General features: G+C 41.5%; 1 protein-coding gene across 3 annotated transcripts in view; it reads right to left on the reverse strand.

The window, feature by feature from the left end:
* The window catches only part of znf536 (zinc finger protein 536), a 265,410-nt gene that overhangs the window by 231,556 nt on the left and 12,629 nt on the right, over positions 1 to 21,225 (reverse strand). For all 3 annotated transcript variants that reach the window (XM_074666772.1, XM_074666774.1, XM_074666775.1), the window contains exon 2: positions 5,935 to 6,016. The gene's annotated coding sequence lies outside the window, so the exon portion shown is untranslated. The remainder of the gene's footprint in view (positions 1 to 5,934; positions 6,017 to 21,225) is intronic.

Raw genomic sequence — 21,225 nt, forward strand, 5'->3', positions numbered from 1 at the left:
GAGCAGCCGCGGCAGCGCACTGTGGTGTTAATAGATAAAGTCACGGGGTCGGGCTGCTCTGGTCAAATACTGTTTGTTGTGTTGAAGGGCTTTTTTGTAAATCCACAACCAGTTCCCACCAGGGCCCGAAAGCTCACCGCATTGTGAAGATGAGTGTGTTGGCGGGATAGCGAGTTTGGGATTGAACACACGCTAACTGATTTTGAGTCCTTTCTTCTGCGGGATGGAGTGATATGATAAATTGATTTATGATGAAGGACAAATTGTTTTATAATTTGGCCCCTTTCTGATTGTCCCCTCACTGGCGGCTGCCTGCTAGCGAGTGTGCAGCACTGGGTTTAATATGAAGCAACAACAACAGCGAAGTGCCATCTGTTGGCATGCGGATTTCTGTAATCTCTCTTTACTGATTACAACAATGACTACACGAACCTCTTAAATAATTATCCCACAATGTAAAAAAAAAAAAAAAAAAAAAAGAAATAAAAAAAGCAAAATAATTATAATCATTAACTCCCACCAAGTCTGACACTCCTCCAGCAAATGAAGGCTGTCAGAGAGAGAGAGACAGAGATAAAGAGAGCAGGAGAGAGAGGGAGAGTGTTTCTTCTGCTGTGATGCCAATCATGTCTTATTTATACCAGCGGGGCAGAGTAGCACACAGCAGTGACAATCTTAACCCAACAACATGGAAGAGCAAACTGTGGGAAAATTGACCCTCTCCACCCACCACCCCTGCACCTTCTGTTGTTCTTTTTCTGGCTTTAACAGGAAAAAAAATGGAAGTGGAGGTTAGTCTCTGTGGTGTAAAAGCTCAGAGTTTTAACAATTACATTGTGACCTCATTTTTGTTCCTTATGCTCAGAGAATTCAGTTTGCATGAATCTGTTTCCCTGCTTATGTGCATATTTTATGTTTATTTGTTTTTCAATATTTTATTTTTTAGTTTTTTTTAGTTTTTAAAGAACTTTAAAGGAAATCAAAACAAAAAGCTCAAACATAACTGAGGCTGGGATTGTTGAGCAAAAGTTAAATTACAACAAAAACAAGTATATTTTTTACAGTGAGTGATTGAGACAAACACTTTCTTTCCACTAGTTGATTTTTTTTTTTTTTTTTAAGTATTGAACTAAATATTTCATAAAGCACCTGAAAAAGGGAAATCATCTTATACTGCCACAGTAACAAGTAGATGACGGTGAACAATCTCACCAAAGTCTGACAAGTTCACCAAAAACTGAGATAGAGTTGGAAGGCTGATTTTAAAGCACACAGAAAAACATGCTCCATCTGATTAATATTTACACCAAGCAAAACTCTACATTGTGAAGAATGAATGGTACCATTTTTGTTAAAAAGTGTTTGAAAGAAAATCTATAAAGATGTTAAATGTACCACTTTGTCCACAGGGGGCACCAAAACTGACGCATACAGAAGGTTACTCACAGAGGCTTTAAAATACCAAAGTGCTTCACATCCACAGATGAACACGTTTTATTTAGGTGGGAAAAAATTATCCTTCAACCCATTTTGTTATTTTGTATTTTTGTAGCCAATTTAACCCAATTGTTCGTGACTGAAAATATCTGATTTTTAAATAGTTACTTTTTCCAAAAGTAAGTCTTGGAAAGGAGGGGATGTTTCAAAATCAGAGTGATCCTATATCCAAGCCAATACGGTAATCCATTCAGAAACATTTGCAGATGCTGTACAAGGTCCACATTTCCTCTCCTAGATCAGACAAAGTAACATTTAACTCTTGAAATAAGATCATGTGTGATGATCTAAATCTCTTTCACAAGTCTCATCTGATATCTTGTCAAAACCCGGGTCCTTGTTGGTGAATATATACACATGATGTTCAAAATTAATCTTTTAGGGCTGTATAAAATTTAAAGTATTAGTAACTTACTGTGGCAGTGAAATAAATGTAATGAGGTAAAGGATGAATTCATATAGAGTAAAGTAACATAAAACTACAACTTGTAATAAAGAGAGTATGTAAAGTATTTAGTTACCCTACAGCATTTCTGGGATCTGCTTTAATTTAAGGCGAGAGTTTCGTATCCTGCTCTTTGGTCACAGGTTTCTAACGCTGAGGTTCAATCTGTGTCTGTAAATGATCATCACTCTAAGTGTGTGTGTGTGTGTGTGTGTTTATGAATCTCTTTCTACAGAATATAAGTCTGACTGTGTGTGTGTGTGTGAGTGTGTGTGTGTGTGCGAGTTTGTGTGTGAGTGCTTTGTGTGAGAAATGGTGTGAGAATGCGTCAAGGGGAGCATGTGTTAGTTCTGCTTCCAATATGAGGGAAATCTGTGGCACATACCTCCGATATGACACAAGCCAAAACGACGTGACTCACCCGTGCTATATTTGATTAATAAAACTACAGCCGGAGAAATGTGTTTCAAAACAACAGACTATTACCGAGGCGCGGCATGGCTGGAGAAACCAAGGATCTTATTATTATTTTTATTAAGGTATGGAGACCAAATATCAGAGTGAAGGAGATGAGATCAGAGATGATACAATCTAAATGTTACATTCACAGTTAAATATGTCCCTGTCTTCACTTAACACATCTGAACACAGGGTGATCATTCAGACACGCTGATGTCTCAGCTCTAACTGAGGAGGACAGCTGCCTCATACCTTTGATCCCTGCTGCTCTGAATCTTATAATAAATGTTATAACATGAATTTTCCAGCTTCAAGAGAAAAGGTTTCCATTGATTAGCACTTTACAAGCAATCAATTTTTACAAACCCGCTTGACCCCCTCGTCTCCCTCTCCCTCTCTGTTTCTCAGGAAGTCGACCCTCAGGACAATGGTCTATTACAAATTAAAAGAATACAGCGCAGGGAGAGAGGATAAGTAATTATTGGAAAGAGGAATAAGGAAAGGGGAGAGATGAGGGAGAGACGTGCAGAGATTTAAAGGAGCAAAAGACGAATGTGAGGTAAAGCCACCACAACAACAGTGATGACGATGATGATGATGATGATGATGATGATGATGATGATGATGATGATGATGATGGGCTGTTTACATACAACCAGTTAGGATGAAGCATGCTAACCCCACAAAGCAGACATATCCCTCACTTATTCCTGTCATATGATCCCCCATCACTCACAGACACACACACACAGATACACACACATAGTCTACACACTATAACAGCCTATCACCATGAGAGATGGGGTGGCCACGCTCCTCCAGCTCCACGAATAATGGCTTGCACCTGTTTACCATGTCACCTCCGTTTGCTAATTGTCTCCTTGAGCCACATAGAGAGGCATTGACAGCAATGTGGCTTTTTGACAGACAGTGTGTGTGTGTGTGTGGTTGGTTGGTTGGTGGGGGGCTCTCTTCCTATCTTTTGTCATTACATTGAGCTGTGCAGTTCTGTAATGTGCACATCTTTAGGCCAAGCCAATAACGTTGTCCAAGAATAAGATAAGAACAAGGAGAGGCTTTATAAGATTTGGCTTTATAACAGTATGTACACTGTGAAATATTACCAGGATTACTGTATCATCTCTTCACAGGCTTTAACTGGTGTTTATTGGGCGTGACAACTGTTAAGTTACAGTATAAAGCTGTAGTTTTACTTTAATGATCTGTGACATATTCAGATTACTTTACTGTGACGAGTTACTGGAAAATGACTGTGAAAGTAATACAAGAAGTAGCCAGTAATTTGCTGTAAATTTACAGCCAAAGACTTTACCTCGTTTGTCTGTTGTTGCCATGTGTTTAATAAACAAAAGGAAGAGATAGGTGTAACAGTTCTTCATCGGGGAGGAGTCTTTAAAGTAGGGTTGTGTTTTTTACCTGAATGTAACTAGACGTATTTGCAGCTGTGGCAGTTTAAGAAAATGGAAAATGGAGCATTTCTTCCAAATCACATTGTGCTGAAGTAAATATTGTGTAACAGGTGCACTTTGAAGCCAAAATTTGGATAGTTTGTTGCTGTCCAGCCATAGACTGTAAAAACCATGGATGTAGTCTCCACGACGTCACCTGTCTGTTCCTGAACAGTGAAATGAGGCTTATCTGTGCAAAGCCATAGTGGATGACGCCGGCTTTGAGCTTCCAAACATCTACAGGGTGCCTGTTAGTTATGTGGCATGAGCTGTGTCTCTGATTGGACAACCAAACGATCCTAATAACTTCTTAACTGCAGAGTTGGAAAAAAACTCACTCACCGGATAGTGTGTGCTGATAGCGACATCAGGGTTTAAGACCCAAGTAGGGCTGCAGCTATCGAATATTTTAGTATTCGAGTATTCTACTGAAAATCCCATTGATTAATCGAGTAATCGGATAAAATACATTTTTGTTTAGTTAAAGAGCAGTTATTTCTCAAATGAAATTTTTCTCTTTAAGAAATAGAATTTTCTGATACAGCATGTCAATAAGAGCACTTGCTTTGGTAGCTCCAAAATTTGTAAACACACTTTGACACATTTCCTGTGCCTTGTACATCTCATCAAATGTTGTGGACCCAAATGGCACCCGTTTTGTAGAACGACCCATTAGTCTCCAAACTCCAGAAAAGATGCTAGATTTGTTGCTAGTTGCTATTTTGTATAAGAGGTAGCTTGAGGGGTCTGAAAACTCTCTTAATATGGCCTCAGCTCTATTTGAAACACCACTCTTTGATCTTTCTTAAAATTAAACGATTCCTCGAGGCGGAGAAAATGTCTCGAGTAATTTTTGAAATCGAGTACCTCGAATCATTCGAGGAATCGTTTCAGCTCGAAACCCAAGCCATTTTTTAAACCAGGCCTTAGATATACTTTTTAATACCTTGAAAGCCTGTGTTTTTGGCTGGGTGTGTACATGACTTCCAGTCTTTCTGCAGCTGGCGGTTCTCAATGAAAAGCAACATGTAGCACTTCCTTATAGGCTTCACTTTTACTGTCTGGATGTTGTCCCTTCGCCATGACCGTTCTCATGCAAGTTCTAAAAAATGATGAAAAAATGATGTGGACTCCTGAAAGAGCTGTTAGGAACTATAAGTAGACGTAAAATGTAAGTGCCTTATTGAATCCTAAGACTTATGCCCCAGCCTGCTTTGGGCTGGGCACTAATTTAGCCTAGCAGTTGAAGCACACATCAAAGCAGTTTTTTGTTTTGTTTTGTTTTAGCTTGATGATCTAAGCATAAAACAGTCTGTTGGGTGAGGTTTGGGGAAAAAAAAAATGTTTCCAAAAAAAATTACACTTTAAGTCATCCCAAACCATATACTTATTTGACTTTCCCCACGGTTCTGATTTGGCTCAGTGATTAAAACATTAAATCCCTCAGTATGGAGGCTTTAGTTCCTGTCACAGGATGGCCCCAGGTGATCTGACACTCAAAATAAAAATGTTTAAGCTTTTTCATTTTGCAAAAAACCCTAACTTCCTGTTTGACAACATGGGTTAAAAAATCCAAATGAGGTCAAAAGAGATTCTTGGAAGTTAGCTGAAGGTCTGACAAAAATTTGCTAAGAAAACAGTTTTCTCTGTCTAAATTTGAAGTAAAACTCATTGATGTTCATTCCCCTAAATTTCTTTCAACAACTCGTAATATGCCTAATTTTAGACGTGATGGATGTCCAAAAGGTTTGGTTCTTGAAGAATGTTTGTCCAAGTTATCTTTGTGACTGGAAACTGCGATAATAAAAAACTTTCCTCTGTAACTTCGCAGCACTGTGGAGCGAGTCAGTGACCCTGCAGCAGCTGTAAGGTTCAGTTCCTCGTGTTAATGTCTCAGCAGTGTGACTGAAAAGCATGGCACTGCTTAACAAGTGCATGCTCAATTGACTTTCCCCGGATAAACAAAGATTTAAATGAAAACAAAAGATGCATGCGGGGGCGTGTAAGTGTGACAGACACCTTTAATATCCTCCCCTTTCCCGTGATCAATCGGTGTGATCGTACCTGCGCGCCTGCCGCCGCTCCAACGAATGCCGGATGTCAGGAAGAGTGCCGACAGCTCCACAGAAGGTGGGACGACAAGAGCCTGTAAACAAAGCACACACACCAGGAAATTCAGCGTCACACACATTTGAAGCTTGACAAGTTTGCCGCACAGACAGAAGAGAAATACCCATTAAAATATTGTGTGCTGATCCCCCAGCTCCCCCCCAAAGACACTTTGTTTTTTCTTCTCTTCAGGACTTTCTGCGAGGACATGATGTCATTTTCCATGTGTAATCTAACAAATATATGAACTGTAATTGCTTGTGTGTGTCAGTCTTTTCTGTTTTTTTCATTCCTTCTTATTATTACTTTTTAATTTGACACTGTAATATCTGGTTCATGAGGAAGGACTCCTCGCAGATGCACTTGGCTTATAAATTCAGAGTTAAAACACAACGTTAGGGAGGAAAGAGAGTCCTGAGCAGAAAACTGTGAGGAGCCTCCGCAGCACGGCAGAGGATGTTATCTGATCCAGCCTTGAAGCTTCGCCGCTTAGCGCCAGAAAAATAATCAAGCCGACAAAGTATGTGAAGTAAAAGAGCGCCACTCCCCTTAAAGTGACGGACTCTGAGCTAAAGCCTCAAATGAGTTCATAAAAAACTCTTCCCATACAACTGGGAAGGTAAAGATGTAGAAAACTGCCATTCTTTTTCATTTTTTTGACATTTTGTTGAAATAAGTAGATGTAATCTGTGAGATCTTCAGTTTGTGTATTTACCTTCAAACGCTCAGTTTAAAGATCACCTGTCAGTCAAGCCTACAATGTTTTTTTGTTGTTTCTTTCTGTGGGTGTCTTTCTTGTGATTCATTTATCACCGACATTATTACTTAAAATTTGGGTCCGGCTAATTCTCATGGCTCCTCTGGAAGTGGAGGAGCAGCCAGGCATGGAGGAGCTGGCTCAGTCCTGCGATGAGAGGAGGAGGAGGAGGAGGAGGAGGGGGAGAGCACAGATGTGGAGGGTCTGCAGGAGGGCCACCCAGATCTACCCACCACTACTGTTTCAATGGAGCGTCAAGAGTAAAAAAACTCTCGCTCACTTACAGAGGGAACACACACACACATGCTCACACACAAAGCCACGACATTGCCTTAAGTCACAATCTAAATTGGCTCCCAAGGGCATACCGACTACCTTGTTCACCAAAGGCATTGTGTATGTTTTCTGAGTGCTTAGCATATGCTGCTGTAACCTGAGATCTCTCCCTCTCCCTCCCTCTCTGTCTGCCTCACACAGACACACACACACATGTACACAAACACACAATGCTGCTAGAAGTTGCTGTGTTTTCTCCCTTAACGCATTTCCCATCAGGCCCTTAATTAAATTCAAAATAGTTCACATCTACCTATTAAAGCATGTTGCAGCAGCCGCCCACCGCCCTGTTGAAAGAGGCACAGATGCAAGCAGGGTGATGGGGTGAGGTGGAGGTGGAGTGGGTGAGGAGACAGGTTGAAGGAAGTGGTGTGAAGACAGGGTAAACTTTAAGGAACTCCTCTAAGGATCACAAGAACCGAGGAGTGTCACTTCTGCTTTCTATATTGCCGTGTAATATAACACTCCTGTATGAAGAGAGTTTAACACTCTGATTTTTCTGTCAGGTATAACTAACATCAAAAATGCCTTGTTAGTTCTCACTCTCATACCTAAACCTACAGGAGGAATTCTGCATGTATTACTGGTGGCAGGCGAAGCATCTTTATCCTTTCTGTTCATACAAGGCAAACATGTGGAACAATTCAGCATTAGAGAATGACCATTTGGTTAGGTTTAGGCACAAAAACCACTGGGTAAGGTTTGGGCCAAAATGCCTCTTCTTCTCTTTTTCAGATTCACGTTTGTTTGGGGTTTTTTTTGGTATGTGATGTAAGTAACGTGATGCACGGATTATTTATGAGAACTCAACGCCTTTATACCATATTATCTGACTCATACTTTTTCTATCCTATGACGACCATCGCCACCAGACACGGTTTAGATGCTGCCTAAAGCTTAAATATGGGTTATATTTAACAATATGAAGTATGGATTTAAACACACTGATAAGGGCATTAACCTTCTACTGATGGTTGATACTGATGTTCTTTCTTTTTCTTTTACCATTTTTGTTTTAAACAATCTGTAGATTATGGGTTGTTGGAATGATCTGTATATGGCCCATGAGGCTAGTCCTCGAGCAGGTGGCTCAGGCTCACATCCAACCTGCCACATCTTTCATGTATGTGGGTGATCAGTTGGTGGAACAGATAGATGTCTGTTGGTGTAACCAATGTTTTTTTATGAAAAAAAATCAAATATTGGGCAAAAAGCTGCTCTGAATATGATTTTAGTAGTCTACTACACTGTAAAAAATGAAATTTTAAATGATTTGAACTGCCTAAAAATGGTGCAAAAGTCATTTAAAATACTATGTCATTAACATATATGCCAAGTACACATTCAAACAAACATCTGACATTGTTTTGAAAAAAAACTTGAAGCACATTTTTGACACCAACTCTTATTTCCTGCTCTTTCCACTGCCCTGTCCTCTCTGAATAAAGGCAGAAAAAAGCCAAAAGACAGAAGTTAAAAATGTGTTTTTTAAATATCTAAAGGCACAGCTTAGGACATAAAAACTATTTCATACTTGCTAGCACTAACTGAAACTACTATCCTCAACGTACAAAAAAACTGACTATTTAGTCACCTTATTGTTGTCATCTTTTTTGTTTTGTTTGCTGGAGACTACAAATCAGACCACTCCTGTACATTAATTGGACTAATTAGAGTTGTCCGATGTTGGATTTTTTTAGCAGTATTTTAGAACTCATTGAGCCGATTACAATTATTATTATTTTTTTTTTCATTTTTTCTGCAAAATATAACTTAAACAGAAAAAGATATGTGACTTAGCTGCACTGTGCAAAAAAATAAATAGATAATAAATAAACCACAGTTAGTGCAAAAAAATATATGCAGCTTTAGTCCCTAATCAGAATATAAATAAAAAGGTGGGCTCTGTCTACACTGCACATTCAACAAGCTCCAAACAATGAGTAACAGAGAGGTAATGTGCAAACAATTAAAAAATACAAAACATGTATGCAGCCACTTCAGTTCATGGTGCCAAGGGCAGACATATAATCACGTAAGCAGAAGCCCATTATTCTATTGGTTTACAATATTGGTGTATATCGGCAAATGTTTCATTTTTAAGCTAGTGATAGCTGATAAGTTGCCAATAATACCATGCATCTCATGCAAAGTATCAGTGACTTCGGCTACTGTAAGAAAAACATCACAGGTTGATGGTTAGCTGGTCTTAACCTCAGGTGTAAGTGTCTCATAAACTGCTTCAAATTCACTGATTAGCTTTAGCTTCTCTCTCTAAAAACATCCTGCTGGTCGAACCGGCAGTCCGGCACCTTTGAGGATGCTAACGCTAACTGTGGCTAGTGTTATTTCATTCTGGCTGCCACCTCATTACATTTCAGGTGACCCGTAAGTTTCATTGTGTTGAAACTTTTCTCATCCTCTGGATCTGCATGTTTTCCTCCTCTGAGACACTGAAAAAAACATCTGAACACGTGACATCATTTCCCCTCTCATCAGCTTGTTGTAGCTGCGCTTGTTGCTCTTCTCTGTGTGTGATAGGGCTGCACACCTCCACCTACTGTGTCTGGATGTGTAGGCTTGTCAGTAAGTAAATGAAAGCAACTTGGATCTGTTGTTTTTATCAGATAAAATGCTACCATCTAAATAATAATTGATAATAAAATGAACGTTATTGGACCTTATGTTGTTTATCCTTAAAGTATTCACTCAGAGCCTGGTGTCTGGAAAAATGTTGTTTGGGAATGAACTCCAGTGAATTAGGACATTAGTATTAATTAACTCTTAAAACACACGACTGTTGCACGTTCTCTCGGTGTTTCCATGATTCAAACTATGGAGTGATTAAAGTAGTAAATACCTACAGGCAGACATAGGGAGGTTTTCATCCTCACAGACTGAAATATGGCTGTAAAAGCTAGTGACACCTGATTGAATCCACCACATCTATGATTTCATATCAAAGCACACTGCAGAGTAATGGAAATCACTAACATTTTAAGACAGTCTAACCTTTCCTGTGTTTACCTTATTAAAGAGTGTGTACCTTAACTGGTAGTGCAATACACAGAGGGGGAACAACAGTGTGTACAAAGCTGGCAGTGTTTAAGCAGGCGAACAGTAAAGTAATAGGCAAGAGCAGTGAAGTGTTGATTCTACAAAAGATGCGGGGGGAAAATTGCACCTTAGAGCGCGCACACACACACACGAACACACACAAGCACATTCCCTCCCCCTCCTCAATATACTCCCACAACACGGCCGGCTGCCTGGCAGCCGAAGTTAACATTTTCAGAGAAAATATTCCTTGCCTCCAATAGTCCGATGTAATTCATTTTCCATCTCTGTTCATTAATCATTGTTAAAATTAGTGATCCATTTCTTCCACTCTGCCATCTGCACTCAGCTTCCTAACAAACATGACACCTCAGCGCATAATAAAAGCTGACAGCTACTAGGAGGCCTTTCCAAGCAGCTTTCTGCATATGTGCACCTCCACGACTTGATGCTGTTGTCAGACAAAAGTAGGTTATTTAGACCGCTGGCTGGAGAGCACAGAATACGACTACACACACACATGTGCACACTCAAATAAATGTGGACTCATATGTGAGTCCTTGTGCATGTATAAACCTTGAGTCCTGAAACTTTTCAGCTGCAGCTCACATCCAAGAGGCGAGAAATCACACATAAATAATCTCAAAAGTTATCGTCGCATGGACACACTTGTACCAGCATACACACCCACACACACACACATGCATAACAACAGATGTGCCTAACCCTGAGTGGAATGTGCTAAAACCCTGATAAGGAAAATCTCCCCCGTATTTCTCACCAAAGGAGTAAAGTGAAAAAAAAAAAGAGAAACATTAAAAAATATGAGCAACTGTGAAACCCAAGAGAGCGAAAGAAACAGAGCTCCTTAAAAGTATCTTGTTTACCCCTACAAGCTTTTTGTTTTAACTTCTGCTGGAGCAGGGTTGTACTTTTCCACTTGCATCTGCTTACAGCAGCTGTGGCGTATATGTGTATTTGTTGTGATACCGAGTATCGGCTCGGCTCCACCCTGATCTTAACGCAGCCGGGAGGCAAGGCAGGCATGGTGGGATAGAGGGAAAGAAAAAGAAGGTGAAGAGGGAGTGAGTCACAGCCGGGCAAAAGCATTGCCCTCATCAGGTCACACAGGCCTCATAAACACCCCTCTGGTACAAAATAAAACAACCATTGCTGGTTAACTATCCACTCCCCAGATGCTCCTGCAGACACCCAGTAGTCTGAACAGATGTGGAGTTAAGTGCTTAAAAAGAAGGTTTAAAAAAATGAAACTGGGACGCTTCAGGAATGAGATGAAAACTGTTATCCAGTGAATTTACGGCACCAAGACTCAAAAAGCAGAGATACATTCAGACCTGAGTAAATGCAGTTTGATTTATGTGTTGTAGAAGTAAAACAAACAGGATGAAAAGCAGCAGAAACACCGGCTACGAGGAACATTTTCCATCTTTCACTCTGTCCTCACTTATTCAGGATTAAATGTGTTATTTGTTGCATAATTTCTGATGTTTGTGAAGAACTTTTCCATGCAGGCATCAAAAAAATATTTCAAAAATCATTCAAAGATTCACAGAGTAGAAATATGACTGCCATCCAAGCCTCCATCTCTCTCTGACTCCCTCCTCCCTCTCACACGCACAGCTTACTCACGGTACCTTCCCCTACTCTCTTGTTAACACCCCCCTCCCCACCAAACTGTCCCTTCTCACATCCACAAGCACACACATATGCACATCACACACACACACACACACTCGCACTCACACACGCGGTCAGGATCCCTCCCTGGCGAGGTGTGTGTGTCTCTGCCTGAGGCACAGCACATTAATCTATATAATGCCCTCAAAGAGAAGGCTTTTTCACACCGCTAACTGCCAAGGACTACGAGGGGCAGCGGCTGAGCCATGATTCAGCTGTTATCCCAACTGGCGTCCCCTGCGCACACACAGGCTCGTGCATGCACGTACACACACTAAAACCTTCTCTAACACACACACACACACACACACACACACACACACGATATGTTAGCAAGTGTACACACACATACACCCTTTGCTGGCATTAATAGCAGACACCTTCTTGAGCCCAACACTAGAGCTTGATACTAAATCTGTTTTTTTTTTTTAAAGCTACATTTTTCTGAATGTAGCAGAATAAAATGCAAACACAGATTCATCTTTATTTACTGATGACATCATTTAATCCTCAATGTGGCAGCTTTATAGGATTGTTTTAAAGTTTTTGTACAGCTTGTTGTGCACGTGAATAGTCACATCAAGATTTTTTTTTTTTTTTTTTTTATCAAATGAAAAATAAAAAATCATTAATTTAATATTTTTATTCCATACAGATACAAAGAGCTGCATCAAAACTCTCTCATCCTGCACTGAGCATTGATCTAGTTTAGCCCGTAGGAGACAAAGCTTAATGTTCTGGATTTGTATGTAAAAGCGTAAAACTGCAAATGTCTTCCTTTAATTCTACAAAATGACTAATGAAATACAAAAGCACCCAAACAAACAAACTCCGAGACGACTGTTGTCTATAAAGAAGCACCTCAGCCTCCGCAGACACCAGCAAAGAAGAGTTTACTGATGTTACCTTGCAGGATTCCTTGGCTTCACCAGCCTCATATTTCAGACTCTAACCTCCTGCCAGCGTGTGAAGTTGCCCAGTGCAGATTTAATATTCATTTGTTGCTCGGAGGGCCACAAAACAGACAGCTCAGAGCGGTGATTGGAGGGCCAGTGCTCAGAGACAGACGGCGAGCAGAAGAGCAGCTAAATCATCTTGACATTCACCGAGAAGTAGCCACACAGAAAGCTACTGCTGCTGTTAGTTCTCCCATCGACTAATTTGGTTCTACTTAACCCCTAAACACCCCGTGTGCACACACACACACACGCACACAGGAGTGGACACAAGGCAAACACAGGCTGACACACACATATGCACACGCGCACACACACACGGCTCACAGTGACACATTTAATTCCAGGTTCTGGGCACATCTGAATTACAGCAGGCTGATGAGGGAGAGAGGGCCAGGCCCCTCCGGACTGATTAGCATCATTTAAGAAAGCCTTCCTTTTTTTCTGCCCGCCTCAGCGACCTCTCTTTGCCTCTCCCTCTCCCTCTATCTGACACTCGCAGGGGCGACCCACCCATCTCCCAGCCTACAATATGGGTGGCATCCCCGCCAGCACAAGTCAATATGGAGTACACTCATTTACATCCAACGCAGGAGGATGACTCAAGGAGCCGTGCCTCTCCAGTGATTTTATTCCTTCAAGTATTCACGGTGTTAGCGTTAGATTCTGTTTGCTAAAATGTGGACAGAAGGACATAACTAACGCATATATACGTCAGGCGCCATATGATGCAGTTTTTTTCTGCGTGTGTAAAGTAAATAAGACAGAGCCTGTTTTATTTGTGCATATTTCCCCCCTTCTAAATTATATAAGCCTTGCACATGGCTTAAAATTTTGTAAAGCTTTTCTCAAAATCCTTCTTATGGTTGCCATTCTGTGCCAAAAAGTTCATCTGGCCTGTAAATTTAAGCATGGATTACAAATATTCAAATCATGAGCTTACTGTTCAAATAAACATTTCCAACAGGGAGGGGAAAAGTTGCAAGGCATACACTTTCAGCATAATTCCTCCTCTGGCACCTCCCCTCCCCTTGCTCCTAATAAAACAACCACACACAAAAAAAGGAGCAGGGGGAGAGAGAAAGAGGGGAGGGTTAGGGGTAGGGGGGGACAGAATGCAAAAACAAAAGAGAGAGTTAAAAGTTTGCCGTCTTCATTTACCATGCGGCTGGATAAACAGTGTTGATGAAATATGTAATTAATGTAATTGTAACCACCTATGCAATTACAGTCAGCCGGGTGGGCTCGGCTGTGGCCCCGGTACACCCTGCCATAGGACAATAGGGCGCCTTATTACAGTTTTAAAAGAGGGGAGGGTGAGGGAGGGAGGTGAAAAAATGGGGGAGGCTTAAGCTGGTCAGCTGCTCACCACATGCTAGAAATAATAAGGAGTGAAGTCACAATCATTTCAGCTTTGCTTTAGCTTCACTGATCACTGTACTTCAAACTGGACGATACAAATACCTGACAAACTGCTGAGACGTGTCACCTGTCACATACGTGTGACATGACTGGGTCAGGAAGGTCAGGTCAGGAGGTTATCAGAGAAGAAGAGTGGCCTCTCTGACTGTTTCATATATTGTTACGCTAATATGGATTATACATTAATAAAGAACACACTGTTGTTCGAGCGTAAGGAGATTGGAACGACTTTATCACATTTTTCTAAGTTTAATCTGCAAAACCGCATGCGTGGTTATCATTTGATTGGATACTTGTGCTTAAAACTGTAGTTTGACTGATACCTCTGAAACCTCAACACCTCAGGTCAACTTCCACAGTGGGTCTAATGAGGGAAACAGGTGTCCAACTGAGGTAGTAAAGAGGCCTTCCCAAACCGTTGCTGAACAATCTAGTTTAGTATCTTTTTCTCTATTTAAAGGAGAAACTGTATTTTGAAAAAAGCTGTTTACACATTCAGAAAAGAAAATATCTAATATGTCATTGTAAACCAGTTTTAAAGAGCTAAAACAGAGTATACACTTCAATCTGACTGTGTTCCTTCTTGTTCCAGTTAATACACTTCTTTTCTTTTCCAGCGCATCGTGTGACATACTGCAGCCAACAACCAGGCTCTAAATAAAGACAGACCTGATGGTTTGCTTAGAAAGCTTTACATTAAGACTAAAGGGAAAAGCAGCCATAGTTTAGACAAACGTGCTGAATTGTCACCTGGCGAAAGACGAGTCACAGTTTGTTGCAGGCCGCTGCCCGTTCACACTGACAGCCGGTGTTATCCCAGGGATTAAAATAGACTTTTCTCTGCTACCCGCCCCTGCCCGGCATTAAAGTCTTCCACATTTGCAAAATTGCAAACAGATGCAACTCAAGTACCTGCAAATAATCTGCCAAGACCAATTTCAAAAGGGAGATTTCAGAATATGTGGGAGTCATTAGAGGGAGTATTATTTCAGCGATGAGTGCGAGAGGGCCAGCCGTGTTTCACCCAACCAGATGGGTTCTGCTGCCTTTTATTCAGGAAGAAAGAAGCCGACGTGTTCTTCATCTCCCCCATTCCCCCCAAATGAAGATATATAACGTGTATGAAACAATTACGGCAGAATATTGGAAGTTTCAGAAGCAACCAAAGAATGTCAAATTTCCTTTCGAGTTTCTCAAAACAATCTTTTCATCTTCCTCCCAGTGAGGATGCTTTGGAGCTGGGGGGGCTGGTGGGGGTGAGGTGGGGCTGCTGAGGGGGGTTTTCAATGTAAACGAGGATACAGACACAGAGATCTGAGGCTTTTATTGTTTTGTATTGAGTGTTAAATATGAAAAAGAATTAAAAGGTAGACGCCTTAAAAGGGGGCCTGTGGCGTATGTAAATGAAATATGTTTCAGAGCCGTAATTTGCAACTGCTGCTGTTGTTATTTTTCAGACGGTTATCTGAAGTTTTTCTGGTCGCCTCAGTGCAGCTTTAAAGCGACGCACAACAAAGCGTTCACCAATTAAAGACGATTTTTACACAAAGAACTGCAGCAAACTTCATTAGATTCTCCAACCAGCCGCTGACAAAAAGCCTATCAGAATGCATCTTTAAGTGTCGGTGATGAATAATGTATAATCAAAACACACTTTTTCTTTTTTCTTATTTTTTTTTCCTAACACTCGCCATTCACGACATCCACCAGCCCTTATAACAAATTAAATGTTTATATCAAATGGAACTTGATGAGGTGACTATTGCTAGTAGGTTATTAGTGCTAGTGGGGAAGCAGAATAACAATCTAAGGCACTTTAAAAAATGATCAAAATCACCAAGCCCTTGAAACAATACACATTCAATCAAATTCTTCATAATTGTAACAGTAGGAAGCATTTTAGGCATTCCACCCACAACAAACAGGCTTTGTTCTCCTGTTATGAGAGGCAGCGAGGGGACACAATCAAGTGCGTGAGAAAGCCAGGAACGCAGGATTTCAAGCAATTCCTCCCTCTTTCTCTCTTTCTATACCCCCCTCCCTCCTTTTCTCTCCCTCTCTTTATTTCAGGGTCGCCCATATTATTTGCTTCCTGTCTCATTGTAGCTGGCAAAAAGAGAATTTGGTAATTGAGTGGTACAGAACATGTGCCCTCCCAGCTCGCAGATGACAGATGGATTATAAAAACTTCAAAGGCGAGCATTTGGAGCACCAGGGGAGAGATGCTAGGTATTTGAACTATGATTCTTTACCCAGGAGACAATGACTGCCTGACATGGTGCATACATCAAGGAATAGTGCAACAGCACAGACATAATCCAACACACACATGCACACACACCCCTCCTTCTTACTCTCTTCTCCATCTCTCCCTCTCTTTCTCTCCTGTGCTATATATTTAACATCCTGTTCAGAGGAACTTTGCACCAAGCTCGGGGAACATAACGAGTGGGGGGTAACACGGGCAGACTGAGGAGGGAAGGAAAGAGGAGGCAGCAGTGCCAGGGTGAGGATCTTATCTCTGACTGTCTATCTTCTTCTCCTTCACTTCTTACCTTTCGTTCCAGGGAACAAACTTTGGATTCTCTGTTACCCTAAATAATCAGAACTCAGCTTTAGTGGTCTCTCAGTGTTTCAAAAGTGCAGCCAGATTAGCCAGCCTCGAGGAAAACTGTAAGCACTACTGTATGGTAAGTGAAGGGGAGAATGGTGGGCGGCGACGCCTATAATCATCTTATAAGCATGATTTATGAAAAGGGCCATCTGCTTTGCCTTACTTAAGCACGGAGGCAACCTTTAATAATATAAGGACATGAGGAGAGGAGAGGAGGGGGGAGGAGGGGACAGTGGGGGGTGAGTACAAATGGGAGGAGGGAGACTGCTTCACACACACACACACACTCACAAAGATTCCAACTAACAGATAACCCAAATGCAAGTTCTTCCCCCTCCCCTCCTCCTCTTCTTCTTCTTCTCCTCCTCTTCTTCTTCATCTTCTACTTCCTGCCTTTCTCTTCCTCAGCATCCAGCCTTCAGGTCAGATAGCAGCTAATCACCGTTGACCTCCCTGTCACACCATTTAACCCGGGCCCCTCCCCTTGACCCTGAAAGAATTAGCAACCTGACTGTAACACACACACACACACCAACACACACACCACACACCATACACAACCAATCATACACACAAAGAAATAAGACATTCATACTTCTTTACATGACACTTAAAGCTGAACCTCAAATGCACAAGACTCTATCCAGGAAATTGTTAGATTTTTTTAGCCATCCAACTGAAAGGAAGAAAATAACACAACAAACCATCAAGTCGCTAGGGTCAGACTTCAGACATGATTAATCTTTTGGTTTTTAGAGGATGAGGTTGCTTGAAATCGCTGAAAGAATCCCATAAGTCATCAATTCAGCAATAAACTAAATTTGAACAATAGTCAATTTTTTTGATGCTCTGGAAATATAACATTTATAACGATGCTGATTTCAAATCATTAATTCCAATCTCAAACAAACTTATAGCACAGCTAACGCAGTAGCTTTTAACATTAAAGAAGCTAGACCAATAGCTGGTTCACATTTGATGGAATAAAACCTTATATCATTGATTAATAAAGTTATTTCTCTTAATTTGTTTGATTGTGATGATACATTTTGTTCATCTTTCTGAGATTTCAACACAAGCCGTCACGTTCTTTGAAGAAATCAAACTCTGATGCGTCAGTAGTGATTTCATCATCTCGTATTTCCTACATGAAGATCATGTCAGTGTTCAGCTCACACTTGATCGACATTCACGCCCCAGCTGCTGCCCTTTGACCTCACTGTGACCTCACTGTGACCTGGAAACAGCTCCCAGTGAGAACTTAAAGAGCCAAGACGGCAGCAAGATGTGACTGCCAGTGTGTGTGTGTGTGTGTGTGTGTGTGTGTGTGTGTGTGTGTGGTGAAGGGAGGGGAGTCATAATGAGGCCATACGGTAAATGCTATTGTGCTTTAAACCACACACACATGAACAGATTTCCACATGTGCACATAGAACCACACACATCACCCCCCTCACCCCCTCACCCCCTCCCACCCGCCCCGTGTGGTCACCTTTTCAGTGTCCATCAGGATTGTCGGCCTAATCCTCGTCGGATCATCTCATCAATGCCTCGGCTGTTTATGTGTAATGGATCCCATCTGACCCCTCCTTCTCAACCCCCCCTCCACGCACTCCCTTTAGCCCCCCCCCCTCTCTGCCTCCTCTTAGGCCTCCTCTGTCTTTCATAACCTGACTTACTACTCTTACAAGGATGATTACTTTGTTAAATTTCCTTTTCAAATTAACTCCTCTAGTCTGCTTCTTTAATTTAAATTTATCGCACAAGAAAGTTACAGTTATGAGCACTTAAACAGTCAGACTCTACTCAACGGTACGTCATACTCCGGTATGGATAACAACAAATATTAGAAAATATCATACTGTGATGTTAAAGAAGTTTGAGAGTCTGTGTTGGCTCCACTTGTAGATATAAAACGGGTTGAAGTGAACTGAAATAGGCAGTTGGGATGCTGCGTGTTTATCTCTGCAGGCTTCATCCAAAACTATCGATACTGTCATCATTGTTGTAAAGTCACACAGCTCACTTTTGGGCATGGCAGAATTCAAAATAAATTTCAGATTTCTGGTCCACCGTATAATTTTCCTGACAAACCTGTCATGGAAACTGTATAATGTCTTTCCACTCTTCTCATCCTTCCTCAGCCTCTTCATCATCATCCTCCTCCTCCTCGAAGCCTCGCAGCATGTGTAAGCAGAAGCACACATGCTCCCTTCGCCCTCATTACGAGCTAACTACGCTGTTAGATTAAAAGCGTGTACAGAGAGGAAGACAGAGAGAGAAAGAATGAAAAGAGAGAGGAGAGGAGGAGGGAGAGAAAGAAGGAAGAGGTGGGGGGAAGAGAGGAACAGGCCGAACCTCCATAATTAAGATCACTTCACAGATTACCTCCGGCAACAAAAGCGCGGCAAGCGGCCGCCCGCAGCCACAGAAATTGGATGAAAAAGGGGTGTTGAGGAGGAGACTGACCTCCGCTGCTCTCCGCCGGACTCCACACGAACACAAGCCACGGCTGGATCAAATGCCCCTCCCAGCAGTAACGACACACAGAGACAAACACACACACGCGACAGGTAGTGGTACACACAGCACAGTCAGGGAGACCACGGAGGAGCGAGGGAGAGGCAGACACACAGGATCCAGAACCAGAGGCTTACACTCCATCCCAACACACACACACACACATCTGTGCAGAGGACACAACCTGTAGATGTGAAAACCATCACTCCCAAAAGTCCAGCTTGGTCTGAAAAAGGCAGCACTTGAAGTTTCATACTTAAAAACAAAAACCAAAACTTCTTTCAAAGAAGCTAATCATCAATCATGTATAGGAATATCAAGCTTTTCATACGATGGCTTGTCTAGTTCCTGTAGGCACTACCTTACTGTGTGATTGATGGACAAAAACACAAACATCTTCTCGAAAAACATCACTATCAGGCCTATGTGATTCCTTATCCCCATAAATTAGATCAGGACTCATTAAAACAATAATGACCAGCCACCAAGCCAACGTTTGGGAGTTATTTCTCTCCACTTTTACCCTGGACATGCTTTGCTTTTACGCCATCAATTTCCTCATTCTCAGCGTTCTCCTGAGCCGTTCACCTCACCCTCCTCGGTCCACCTCGCTCCCGCCCCGCAAACCAAACCCTGATCTCCGGCAAGCAGAGGGGAGGCCATTTACTCTAATCACAGGGATCCAGCAAGAGCGCCTCAAAGCCCTCGGGGGCTGATCGGCAATCAGAGAGAGAGGCCAGGAGGAAGAGAGAAAGAAATAAACTCTTCCTCAACTCCAGTTTGTGAAGCAAACCCCTCCAAGAACTAATGCGAAGCAGCTCAGTGGTGAGTTTGTTCGATTGGTTGGAAAGCGGGACTAATATAGCCTTTGAGGACTTCCTGTGATGGGGTAACTTGTGGTAGAAGGAAAGGTGAAGTGTGTAGGCAGAGGGGTCAGAAACTGCATTAGGTGGTTGAAACCCTGTCTGAACTTATGACTGCAGTTTAGTAAAACCTAAACTAACTTTCATTGTTTTGGCCTCATGATCAGAGTTAAAAGCCACATAAGCCGATTCAAGCAATGCAACACGTACAGAAAGTACCAGGAAGTCGGTTTGTAGAGCTTAAAACTGAATTGTTCCCATTGATTCCAACAGAATTCTTTGACTTTGCATTTGGGGAAGTAAAACTAGTATCAGACCTTTGTGGTTTAAGAAGGCTGAGTGTAAAGTCTCACCAGCTGCTCTATGAGAGTGTATTTAGGCCCAGGGGAGCTGTAAACCACACTGTAACAGCAGCATGCTAACGTATGAGCAGTGACAACACTCAGAAAATATGAATCTGGTATAACTTATATTAGATATTCAGGATCCTACATACCTTTAATAATAATCCTAAATCAGCATTAATGAACATTAACTGAGAGTTCACGTTAGCTTTGCAGCTACACATACTGAAGAAAAAGCTGTGAGTATTTCTAATTACAAGTGACCAAGAACGGAGAACATAGTGACCCAGACTTGTCTGTTACATATCAGCCTGCTGATATTTCTGCCTTATGCATCACAGAGAACCATGATAGAAATTCATCAACTCGTTGTTGAGTAGCTGTATTTGTTCTTTGACTAAAAGGTTGACTAACCTGACAATTTGGTCTTATTGGCCATACTTCAAGTTCCCAGTATGAAAACACAAATATATTAACTATGCTTTTTATATTTTAGACTCATTTTTTTGTTTTTCTTGCTTTCCAAAACCCCACGATGACCAGGAAAAAGATGGATTATTTCTGTTTAATCTGTGCTTTAGCGTCAGTTCTCTTCTTATTCACCTGCTGACATGTGTATCATGAGAACGGCCAGTAAACCATTAATGTTCTAAATTTTGACCATTTATAAAAGATACTA

The sequence above is a fragment of the Halichoeres trimaculatus genome, unplaced genomic scaffold (assembly GCF_033239565.1).
Source record: "Halichoeres trimaculatus isolate MK-OKI-2021-1 unplaced genomic scaffold, fHalTri1.1 fHalTri1_scaffold_3, whole genome shotgun sequence".
Lineage (NCBI taxonomy): Eukaryota > Metazoa > Chordata > Actinopteri > Labriformes > Labridae > Halichoeres > Halichoeres trimaculatus.